Here is a 12692-nt window from a genome sequence, read left to right on the forward strand (position 1 = left end):
AGCAATTTACTCTGAGCAGCTAATCGGATGCTACGGATCTAGCTTCAGTATCTACACACATAGACAGTGAGGTCTATGTGGCCTCTTGGCCAATCGGAGGCCAGGATGATGCTCGGTAAGCCAATAGCAGAGCAGCTATGAGTATGTTGAGCCCAGGAAACTCGCAGCTGTGACCGAAATAAACATCGTTCACTATGTAAACCAGTGTGGTGGTTGCTGTTGCCTTTTTTCGAACGAAGCAGTAGAGGTCGCTGTTGGATAAGACTTCGTTGTAGTGAATGTCTTTGCGAGGCTGGAGCAGACAAAATGATTTCGTATAACGCAACAGGGGGTTTTTCGTCGTATGGGGGGCAGGAGAATGGGAATTGTGTTAATGCATGAAGATTTTTTCACATAAGGGGGTATTTTCGCCCATGCAGGTTTCGTTCTAGAGGAGTTTCACTGTACCATCCTGAAAACATAGTAATGAAGCCTTATTTTATGCACATAGGCACAATTTTTTATTCCTTACTTCACTTCCTCACAGTCATGGATTTTTTTTTTTTTTTTTTTAACATGTGCAGTGAAATAAAGCCTACCGCATCTAATTTTGGTACCGCCGTGGTATGCTATTGTTTTTAAATCCAAAGGTCTACAAATAGGGGTCCACATAACTATTGTTAATTGTTGTTTCCTTCTTGTTTGTTGCTTCCTTTTCTTGAAATATATATATTTTTTGACAGAGCCCAGTGGTTTGGCAAAAGAGACGAATACATAACTAATTTCCAACAAATATTTCTCATGAAATGAGTGTTCCCTAAGTGTCTCAACATACAAATGAGTACTCTATAAACGGAGAAACAAAATAATTCACGATCATGATTGGGCCTTTGGTGGCTTGGGATTAATGGTCTTGAATCAAGTCTTTTGATGTGAGCGCACTGAAGTGCTGTTCTAATAATCCATCCATCCATCCATCCATCCATTTTCAACACTGCTTATCAGGGTGTCAGGGGGGTTGCTGGAACTTTCCCAGCGGACTTCAGGCAGCAGGCGGAGTACACCCTGAACCAGTCGCTAGTCAGTCACAGGGCACATAAAGAGAAAAACGACCATTCACACCCACATCCACACCGTCACCGAGCGGGAACTGATCCCATGCTGCCCGCACACAAGTGAGACGAGTGTACCGCTACAACACCGGCCGAGTGTTAAACTTAAGGCTCGGGGGCCACATCTGGCCCGCCACATAATTTTATGTGGCCCACGAAAGCAAATCAAACATGTCAACTTCCATGATGCTTGCTAAAATATGTACCACGATTTTAAATTCTCATATATAAAAAATAAAAAAATATTGCAAGCATTTTCTTGTTACCAAACCCCTGATTAGAATAACTTAAACAATAGCTATATAAACCATTATTGTTGACTTCTTCATACGGTCATAATGGCCCTCCAAGTGTAACAGTAACAAAAATGTGTCCCGCGACAAGAATGAGTTTGAAACCCTGACGCTACACCATCAGCAACTCTTCTCATCATCAACATTTTTAGCTTTTTTTCAAGCTTTATGCTATCTCCGTTCTAATCGTGAGTGCAGAAACCAACAGTAACAACGCAATTAGAAAGATACATAATCTGTTGAAGGTTTACAGGTTGAGTACCCTCATCAACTGTGCCAGCTTCTGCGTGAACTCGGAGCTCTATAAAGTGTGGCGCTTTTTTATTTTTATTCAAAAGATAAAACACAGTCTGTTGTTTGATCTCTGCTCATTTCTGTCAGAATCTCTTTTGCAGTTCCGCTGAAGCAAGACGATTACCTAAAAACAAGCAGGAAGAGTCAACAAGCGACGTCTTCCCATTTCAGCTATGTTGTTAGCTCGTTCACAAGACAGTTTGACTGGCAGGCAGTAAAGGATGAACCAAGTGAACCAATACGTATTGCGCTCATGCAGTGCATTCGGGAAGTAGTCACAGTGCTTCATTCTTTCCAAATTTTGATATGCTACAGCCTCATTCCAAAATGGAAAAAATATATATATTTTCCCCTCAAAAGGTTCCCACACACAACGCCCCATAATGATGTGCTTTTGCAAATGTATTAATCCACATTATTAATTATTAAGAGGAAGAAATAAAACTAAGAGTATTCCCAGTCTTTCCCCCCAAGCTCAAACTTGAGCTCAAATCATCATGTTTCCATTGATCATCTTTGAGGAGCTCTGAAAGCCCATCTGTGGTCAATTCCATTGATTGGACATGATTTGAAAAGGTACACACCTGTCTAAGGTTGCACAGGTCATCGTGTTTGTCAGACCACAAACTAAGTTTGGAATAGGAAGTGACAGGATTGCCTTGAGGCACAAATCTGGAGAAGGGGGCAGAAAAAAATTCTGCTGTCAAGGTTGCAATGAGCACAGTGGCTTCTATCATTGGTAAATGGATGTTCTGAACCAGCAGGACTCTTCCTAGAGCTGGTCGACTCTGATTCCTCAAATCCGATCTTTAGGGTTGACTATCTTCGCAGTTTTTAGCATGCGTCCAATTCGGATTTGGCCCTGTTCAGGCTGGGCCACATCTTTGGCCCATTTGACAGGTTTCTGTATTGTGCAACCTCCCTGCAGACCTAAAAGGCAATGTGTTTCCTCCGCTGTCCAGGGGCTGCTGTTTTCAATTACTCCAGTGTTCTCCATTCCTTTACCGCTCTGCACGTCGATTGGCACATTCTGCTCTGGCGCATTGGACCTTGCGTCGTGTAGAGGGAAGTCACGGACGGTCAAAATGGACTGAGACACATCCCGTCCAAAGCGGGTATGAAACTACCTCAAGTAAATGTGTTTTTTTTTTTCTTTTCTTGGGTTCTGCATGTGGAGATGGGATCCGGCTGTTGTTAAGTGCAGAGTTAGATCTATTCTCTGAGATAAAAGGCTGCTGGCCACCCCAACAACTTGGAAGAATCATCAACTATTTTGCTTAACATCTTTAACAGAAAGCTGATTAAATTAACTTGGCAACACAAACAATATATACTGTACTTTCTTTCTTGACTGACTTTAGCGTGCTTCATAAAGTGGCCCTTTCATCCTTCCATTTTTTGTTTGCGGCCCTCAAACGAAAACGTTTGGACACCCCTGTCATAATTTGTCACAAGACTACCAGTAAACGATACAGTAAACATGATTATTACTTTGTCTTATACTTCTCTTGCTAAGTTTGCGCTGTTCTGTAAATACAGAATGGATTATGCTGTTGATAAACACAAATGGATCTTCTAATTTCCATGGTCCATCGGTCCATTGGTCACAAGATCGTTATCTAGCCTCAGGTGTGATGGAGCAGGCAAACATGTAAAACATCCAGGATACCGGCCCTCGAGAGCTGCAGTTGCTTCGCCCTGGGTTAGGCAATAGCGCAATGCACGCCTGTGCAAAACATCAATAATAATACATGTGCAGTTCACCACGATGGCAACACTAATAGTTGTAGCATGAGAGGGATTGCAGTCTGTGTGTGTGTGTGTGTGTGTGTGTGTGTGTGTGTGTGTGTGTGAGTGTGTTTTGTGTTGAATGTCAACTGCTACTGCTCCAGGCTCTTCCTAACAATGTGTTGCAGACATATAGGACTGATACTTTTGGAAATTATAGAGATGAGGGGATGTGTGATGAAAGAGGCATAATACGCTTTGAAAATCGACCCCTGGCAAAACATTTATGTGAACATGTTCATCTGGAAGCGTATGACGATTGCTCCAGACGGACACAATTTTATACTGCTTGATGCAAGAACCCACACGGTATTTCACTGAGCCACGAATGCACAAAGTGGACTGAATCTCTCTCTCTGCTTCCATTCAAGAAGTCGCTTTCTTTCAGGTTAAAATGCTATCAAGATTACAGATTGAACATTTAATTCTTGATGCACTGTCCAGTTCCCCTTAGTTCTCCCTCACTGTTTTTTTTTTCCCTTTCTTCTTTCAAGTTGAGTTCAGTTGTCAACAATATCCCTGAGGGATGTATTGCGGTTTGTTTGAACAACCATCTTGAGAGGAAAAAGAAAAGCACAGTTTCAAAAGGAGGGAGCAGCAACGGGAGAGAGCAAATCAGCCGCACACAAAGGTAATTTATTCTATTTGGGAAAAGATAGAAGATATAAAGGTTTATGGATTTTCATCATTGTTGGGGAAATTACTAAGTTGTATACGGTCAACAGATATTTTTGGGAAATGAAATAAAACACAAACGTAACCACGGATTCTATTTTTTTTTTTTTCTGACTGAAATTGCAAGAGCGGGCCAGCATGTTTTCCATAGCCATGGATGATTAAATAGCCCGGATTCAGTGTCAAATTCTGTTGCAGCAGCGATACATCCCCACTAAGGTAGAACTGCCAAATTGGGTCATTCTCATGGTAATTGAGAACATGCAAGTGTTTCTTAGTCAAAAAAAAAAAACAAAGACACGATTATACGATTTTTATAAAATCTGGTATAATGGCTGCATATGTGTGTGATACATGTTTTTTTTTTTTTGCTTTCCCATTAAAAAAAACAAAAAACAAAAAACAAAAAACAAAAAAAAAACGACACTGGTAAACACGCTACTGGGAAATGGACCACCAAGCTTTTCTTCAAAGTATGCTGGTCATAAGCTTTTCGTCGAGAAAGTCAAACGTGAAGATGTTGGGGTGCATGGGACAATTTCTTCAAAAGTACCTGAAGCTGAATTATCACAAACCAACCAGAACACATAATCAGCATGAATAAGTGAAGACAGTGGAAATACCCTTTCAGCTGCGGCTATGGTCGCTTTGATTGCCTGCGTAAATGTTTGCATTGCTTTGCAACATGATAAAGTAGACAAACAGTTTGAACTTGTTTCTTAAGCAGTGGCAATGACAGAAAAAACCCAAAAAAGAAACAAAAAAAAAACATGCTTACCTTGAAAGATGTAAACGGTGAAAATCTGCTTCAGAATTCACATGATACAGCAGATTTCCATTGAAGAGGTGACTGGTAGAAAACCTCTTGGTGTCTGTTTTTCTTTACTAGAAAGTACAAGAAAAAAAATTGACAACTTAGAAGCCTGCAGTATATCGAAAGGTTTTCTAGTGTTGTCAGCAGCTTGATTGCTTGTTTGGCTTCTAACTTGCAATTGAAGAGCAACTGTTGTGCACCAAAGAGCAAGTGGAAGTTGAGAGCAAATGTCTTGAAACCTGGCCCACCCGCACAAAACATGGAGCAGATGCTGGATGTCAATAAGTGGAACACTAGTTGCCATTGACCTGACGTTCCTCCTTCCAACTTCCCCTCCACCATTTGACCTCTCAGTTCCCCGAGCATCTACATTCTCTTCATGCTTGGATTTCCTGTCCCTTTTTGCCCTCTCTGTGCCTCGCTTGGTGCCTGGATATTCGCTCTTCCCTTTCAGCTTTTTCCTCCTTCAAAGCATCGAGGAGACCGTTGCAACAAAGAATGCTTCTATACTAGCTGAGCCGGCAGGGTGAATGGAAGGATGGGTCAAAACATTTGAGCGAATGAGGGGAAGGAATAAGGAGACTGAGCCAGGTGTGAGTTCAGACGTCAAAATGGAACAAGTGAGGAAGAGTATCAGGGATTACAACAGTGATTGGGACAATCATTGGAACTGGAAAACAGAAGAGCGGTATAAGAACATGAAAGCTGGTTTTCACCACACACAGTACAGAGAGTCTATATGTCCCCCACTCTTGGTGCCCCCCCCCACCCCACTCTCGCGAATGAGGAAGATATCTACTAATATGCATAAGATGTATTAATGCTTAATTTAAAGTGCACGCTGACCTTTTGAAATTGGTGTCTTAAAAACACCAATAATAATATTCTAAAATAAACATGCAGCATTAAAAAAAAAAAAAAATGTACATCTGTGATCAACTAATTTGACCGATAATTGGCCTGATGACTACTGAAGCCAATATTTCACATTGTGGCAATTATCAGCTTTTTTTTTGGTTGTTTTTTTAAATTTTTTATTAATCTGACAACCAAGAAGACAACAATTTAAAACTGGGTTATTTTGGCTCTGAATCAGCCGAGGATGATACTGATGATAATGGTGCTGTGTGCAGACATGTCTGCTGAGGTACCTCTCCAGGATGGTCCCGCACACAGCGCCATTATCATCAGTACTGGTGACCAATCACAGTCACTGATTACAGCCAATCAGTAGTGAATTTTGAAAGCTGTGTATGGCCGCCCCACCCTTACAGAGTGGTCGCACGAGCAATAGGGAGGTGAAAGATACTGTACATCACATGTGTCAAAATCAAGGCCCGGGGGCCAAATCTGGCCCACCATACCATTTTATGTGGTCCGCGAAAGCAGCTCAAACATGTCAATTTCCATGATCCTTTCTAAAATGTCTACCAAAATTTTAAATTCTCATATGTAATAAATAAGCGCTATACTGCAAATTTCCCCAGTGTGGGACGAATAAAGGTTATCTTATCTTCTCAACATGTTCTTGTTACCAAACCAATCATGATAGTTACAATAATTGAATCAACAGTTATTCTTGACTTCTTTATATGGTTTCAGTCATAACGGCCCTCCTCATGAAACGGTAACTAAATGTGGCCTGCGCCAAAATTGAGTTTGACACCCCTGCTGTCCATACTTCAAAGGTAAGTCAATGCAGACTCTACCAAAATTGTAATAAAGCTCAACTTACAAGTACTAGTCACAGCATTATGAGCCTCTCAACGGTAAATAAGCACAAGTGGCAGCTCAGCTCGCTCACAGTTCCTCTAGAGATGACTGTTAATCACTTGAATTTGCTTACAGTGATTGTACTTTCAATCGTGTAAAGTACATTGATTTACCTTGTTTATTAAATGCGCTACATAAATAAAGCTGACTTGCCTTCGGGCTAACACCGGCTAGTTGACAATGGGGAGTGGTTAGGTCACAGGCTAACATCCAACTCACTGCTAATTTGGCTCCAGAGAAAGTTTGAACAACTTGAAATATGGTTGCTGGTAACACTGATCGGGAAATAAGGACGAAAGAAAAAAAAAAGCCAGTATGGTGGAGACAGCAACTGCATGTCAGACACACCAGAATGACGGAAAACCGACAAAAGGAACCAGAGAGGGGACACGTTCTTCCACAGCTGTGTTGATGAGATGTTCATTTCTCTGCTGGCCAGTAGCTGCGTTGATAAACTTTTGTTGAACTTTAAAATAAACGTAATGACTGAAATTTAAATTATATTGAAATGTTGGAAAGCTGTATTTACTGTAGAAAACTTGAGGAAGACATTAACTGTTCTCGTTTTCATGTAACTTTAGACGACAAGCTGAGTAGCTCTTTGCATTTTTCATTAGAATTTTCTGGCTTTTTTTCCAAGATCTAAACGCCTTTAACATATCGCAAATCTGAAAAGTCAAGTGTTGGAGTTTTTATTTACTATTTAGGTAGCGCTAAGCTAAAAATGTATTTTTCATGTTCTGTCCAGCATGCCAGTGGTCAAACTCCCTTCATGTCCCGCTGTGATGCAGTGAGGCCAGCAATGAAGTGGATTGACGACTTAACAGTTGAATTTAATGCTCAATAGCCGGCCAAATATTCCTATACACACAAACACTTCCGTGACTTTGGCTCAAATGTAGCAGGGTTCGCGCGACGCATGCACATCTCCCACTGATACAGGTCACACATGGGTGTGACACCTTCCTCATTTTATGTAGTGATGTGCGATCATATTACGACATGAAACATACGTACATAAAAAACGTCCAATTTTATTTTGTCGCGTGGGATCAGTGTTTGTCTGGACTGGGATCAGTGGCAGTCACTCCTCCGCTTGAGCCCCAATGACTGCGGCTTTGAAGCCGCCAACATCACCGACTTGGACTTAGACTACTGCTAAGTCAGCAACTTTGATGGCTCGGTGGAGGGAGGTTTTACTTAAATACAGTCATGCAGCGCTAGCTGGCGTCCATTACGTTGGGTTAGCGCTGCTGCTAGGAATGTCGTAATCCGAGCGTTTCACTCTTGAGGCATTCATCCATCCATCCATTTTCTGATCCGCTTCTATCCTCACAAACGTCGCGGGCGTGCTGGAGCCTATACCAGCTGTCTTCGGGCAGTAGGCGGGGGACACCCTGAACCGGTTGCCAGCCAATCACAGGGCACACAGAGATGAACAACCATCCGCGCTCACACTCACACACAATGTGGGACGAAACCGGAGTACCCACAGAAAACCACAGAAAACCCACGAAGGCACGGGGAGAACATGAAAACTCCACACAGGAAGGCCGAAGCCGGGATCGAACTCGCGACCTCCGCACTGTGAGGTTGACGCGCAAACCACTCGTCCACCGGGCCGCCCTCTTGAGGCATGACCAGCTGATTTCCACCAAATGCAAATGCAACACAAATGTAAAAGACTGGTTATTCTTGTTTTGAGTGGTTATACCTGGAGACTGGAGAGACACGGAGGGATTACATCGCGATACCACTGCTTGATGCACTTTGTCACAAATGCAATTATTTGTTAAAATGTCAGGAGGAAACACAAGCAAGCTTAACAAACAGAGAAAATGTGCATCTCACAACAAAGAAGTCCATTTTCCACTCCGACAGCATGTTTCAGCCTCGTTGCTCAACTCATTTTCTTTTCCTCTAAATAATTATTTAAATCATGTTAAAAAAGTATGAAAACTAATTTGTTCAAAAACATTTTTTTGGGAGTAACTCTTCGGTTTTTATTTATTATTTTATATTGTCTTTGTACATCCACAGCAAATTGCATTTCACAGCAACAAAGCATTCTAGCTGTCCCTAATAAAATTATTATACACTTCACTCTATTGGTCAGTAGTTTTTTTATTCTTATTTTGAGTAATGTCGTTGAGAGAAAATGTAAGCATCCTAACGTCAATATTATTGTATATGATTGTGTAAAATACCAAAGTAAGTGAACTTTTCTTTTTTCTTTGAACAAAGTCTTTGGAGGACACTCACAAGAAACAAGGCACCATTCCGTCAACAGAAAACAATCTTCTATTATATAACATCAGGCATCTTATTTCACACCACACTGCACGCTTGTCCAATTTGCCTTCGTACCAGAATTCCGCTTCATAGGTTACAGCTGGTTTATTATTTAGTGTGCTCTCAGCATAGGCAACGTGCACATACTCTGCACATAGTCTTGCTCGCAAAGGGATGGGCGTCTGTACCAACTAAAAAATGTCACTGTGATATCATCCATCAGGGTTTAAACAAATTTGAACGCATGTCACCTTCACTTGTTTTTAGGTCTTGCCTCCATCAGTCAATTAAATACATGATATTTTAGTTATTTTTGTCCCACTGATCTTCAATAATATTCAGTATTTTAAATGACCACATGTATGCCAACGGACATCCTTCAAAATCTTCCTTTACGATGTACAGTCCATTAATCCATTGAACAACTTTACATATGATCATATTCAGGGTCATGAAGAACTGATGATTTTTCTTCCTTACCAAATTTGAGATTTTAGCAAAACTCACACTGTGTTCTGGGCACATAAAATATCTCTGAAGTGGCAGATGCAGCAGATGGACAGTCATGACTGCACTCCAACATATCTCACCTGTGAGATACAATTCTAGTTGCTTGGTTAAATCACAGTGGTCGGTTTTATACCACACTATCTATACTGTATCAACACTCATTTTCACGCAATACCGCCGACCAGACTGCCACAAAGACACACACGTACACACACAGAATGTAGAGTCACAAAACAACTCAAAGGTTACCGTATTTTCTGCACTATGAAGCACTTCATAGGATAAGGGGCACCTTCAATGAATGGGCTATTTTAAAACTGTTTTCATATATAGGGTGCACCACATAATAAGGCGCATGAAATAGAAGCTACAATAGTGACTGCGGCTGCATTATGCATCCACTAGATGGAGATACACTAAAGGGAATACAATACAATACGAGACAATACAGATTTATTTATATAAAGCTTTCACAACCGCTGCAGCTGTAACAAAGCACTTTACAGAACATTTAAAATACTAAGATAAGATAACTAAGATATCCTTTATTTGTCCCACACTGGGGAAATTTAGTCTACAGCAGCAAGATTGTGGGTAGAAAGAAGAAAGAAGAAAAACAAAGTGTTTGCATTCACAAAATAAATGTACACCGTTCAATTAAGTGCAATATAAATATAGATATAGATAAGGTGGCTGTACTATTTACAATTGTTTTTCACATCATTTTATTTTTTATTCAGCAGCCTGACAGCAGTCGGTAGGAACGAGCGACGGTATCTCTCCTTCTTGCAGCGCGGGTGTAACAGTCTCTGGCTGAAGGAGCTACCTAGTGCTGTCAGGGTGGGCTGGAGGGGGTGGGAGGGACTGTACATCATAGCTTTTAGCTTAGCTCACATCCTCCTGTTGCCCACCTCCTCCAGAGTGTCTAGGGAGCAGCCCAGGACAGAACTCACCCTCCTGACCAGTCGCTCCAGTCTCTTTGTGTCCCAGGCCGAGATGCTGCCTGACCAGCAGACAATGCCATAATGGATGGCCGAGGCCACCACCGAGTTATAGAAAGTCTTAAGGAGTGACCCCTGAACCCCAAAAGACCTCAGTTTCCTGAGTAGGAAGAGTCGGCTCTGTCGTTTCCTAATCAGGGTGTCCGTGTTAGTAGACCAGTCCAGTTTATTGTTGAGAAGAACACCTAGGTACTATGTCCAAGAAATCCGAATATTGATCCATATATAAGACGCATCCGAATTATAAGGTGCACTGTCGGCTTTTGAGATGATTGAATGCTTTTGGGTGTGCCTTATCGTGCGTAAAAATACGGTACTGTTGCTGATGTCAAACTGCAAAGCACAAACTACTGTATGTACCATATGATTAGTTTGCATGATATATGGCTGAGTCCATAGATTGAAACCACTGGCAGGCAGGCAGTCAGTCTTTTGAATTATTAAAACAGGCCAGTAACCAGGGGAATGCATGTTTATCTGTCCATTTGTATTTTAAATAGTTTATGGACACAAATGCAGCCCTTCATTGTATAACTGTAAAATTGAAAGGCTGTCCAAAAAAAATATACTGTATAAGGAGACAGAAAGGCTGACTCTGTTTGGGACATTGACAAAATGTTATTGGATAGTGACAGCTTTCACAATTGTCCAGTTTGGCAACCTCAGGATCACATATCTTTGCCCATGATACACCTTTGTCGGGAACATCACACCGAGACCTTTACCAACAAGTAAATCATGCTTGTCAGTATATTAAATATTGCATGAGACCGCAGAGTATTGCATGAAACCTCCGTTTCGCAGGTAAGCTCCAGCCCTCACTTCGTTTCATATGCTTTGGGTGGTAGTTAAATGTCAGAAGTAATCAGATGCTAGAATGAATTTAAAGGTAGCCAGTTTTCGAGACCTGAGAGATAACAAGCAGCTCAGACATCTAAGAGGAGCATGAGTAAGAGACTCCGGAGAAGCCTTTCTAAACATTGCGGGAACAGAAAAAGACTCGCTGAGGTTCGTGCATGATATTGGCAGGTGCTTAAAGGGGAAGCCAATCTCAAAATGTTCTTTACAATATTATGATCTGGGTAGCCACACTTGTCTAAACACGTCATTCTGATTCATATTACATTTGTGGAAAATGAGTTCAGCAATAAAATCGACCCGTTTTTGTCCGTCACAGGAGGCGGCAAGAAAGTGGAAAAATGGTCGCCCATTGCGATGGACAAAAACAGGTGGAGTTTGCTGCTCATAGTCGATAATGCAGATTTGTTTTCCACCCTCTTGTGGCTGCGATGGTGTTGCTTGCGATCCTAGAAATGACGTACTGTGTGGTCGTGCGGCATAAGGTGAGCTTGCTGTTTCCATTCTTATCTCATCTCGCCTTGGTAGTTGTTGCATTTGCTGCAGTGTGTTTTCATCTCCTTGGGATGTGCGTAGTATGGCGGCCGTCCGCGTTTGTCCTACTGCCAGCGGAGTTGCCTTGTTGTTGCCTGTGCACATTTGCTGCTGAAGGTGGCATCACTCAGCTTGGCAGCTTGTGGTGTTGTAACGGAAAACGCTGCTGCGTTTCTCCAGCGATTTGCCTTGATGTGCCTCTGCTAGCGACGGTTGCCTCCGTGCACCCTTTCTTAGCTTTCGGCGTTGCATGGCTTCTTCATATTTATGAATAAAAACACGTCTGAGGAGCGCCCAATTTTTTTGCCTGCACCTCCATCAAATCTACCAAATCGCGTTCCACCACCTGCGCCCCATGTTCGACCTTCTTTTAATTAGTCCAAAATGTATTCTACTTTTTCTTACCAAAATCTGATATGCGCCGGGGGTTGCAGAAGCCCTGTCATCTAAAAAGCTCAGTGAGGCATAGTTCATCTAACAAATTCACAAACGCGCTAAGGTAGACTTACTCTGGCACATAAATAGAGATGCATCCATTTTTATGACGAGCGCAATCAACTTTCTGTGACCGAATTATCATATGCATTGGGGGCAAGGTAGCTCTGTGCACCTGCACGTCCAGTCAGGCACATCAAGGTCCCAAACAGACTGGACATGGTATGGTACGAAAATGAAGATGCGCCTGTTTTTAGCGCACAGGCACCTGCCGAACAAAATAGGTGTTCACTGTGTCAAATATACAGGTGTGTGTATATATATATATATATAT

At 41.8% G+C, this 12692-nt stretch overlaps 1 protein-coding gene across 1 annotated transcript in view; it reads right to left on the reverse strand.

The window, feature by feature from the left end:
* The window catches only part of LOC109529562 (leucine-rich repeat and fibronectin type-III domain-containing protein 5), a 150303-nt gene that overhangs the window by 80199 nt on the left and 57412 nt on the right, over positions 1-12692 (reverse strand). The window contains exon 2 of the mRNA XM_019892980.1: positions 4920-5026. The gene's annotated coding sequence lies outside the window, so the exon portion shown is untranslated. The remainder of the gene's footprint in view (positions 1-4919; positions 5027-12692) is intronic.

This window comes from Hippocampus comes, unplaced genomic scaffold (genome assembly GCF_001891065.2).
Source record: "Hippocampus comes isolate QL1 unplaced genomic scaffold, H_comes_QL1_v1.1 scaffold169, whole genome shotgun sequence".
Lineage (NCBI taxonomy): Eukaryota > Metazoa > Chordata > Actinopteri > Syngnathiformes > Syngnathidae > Hippocampus > Hippocampus comes.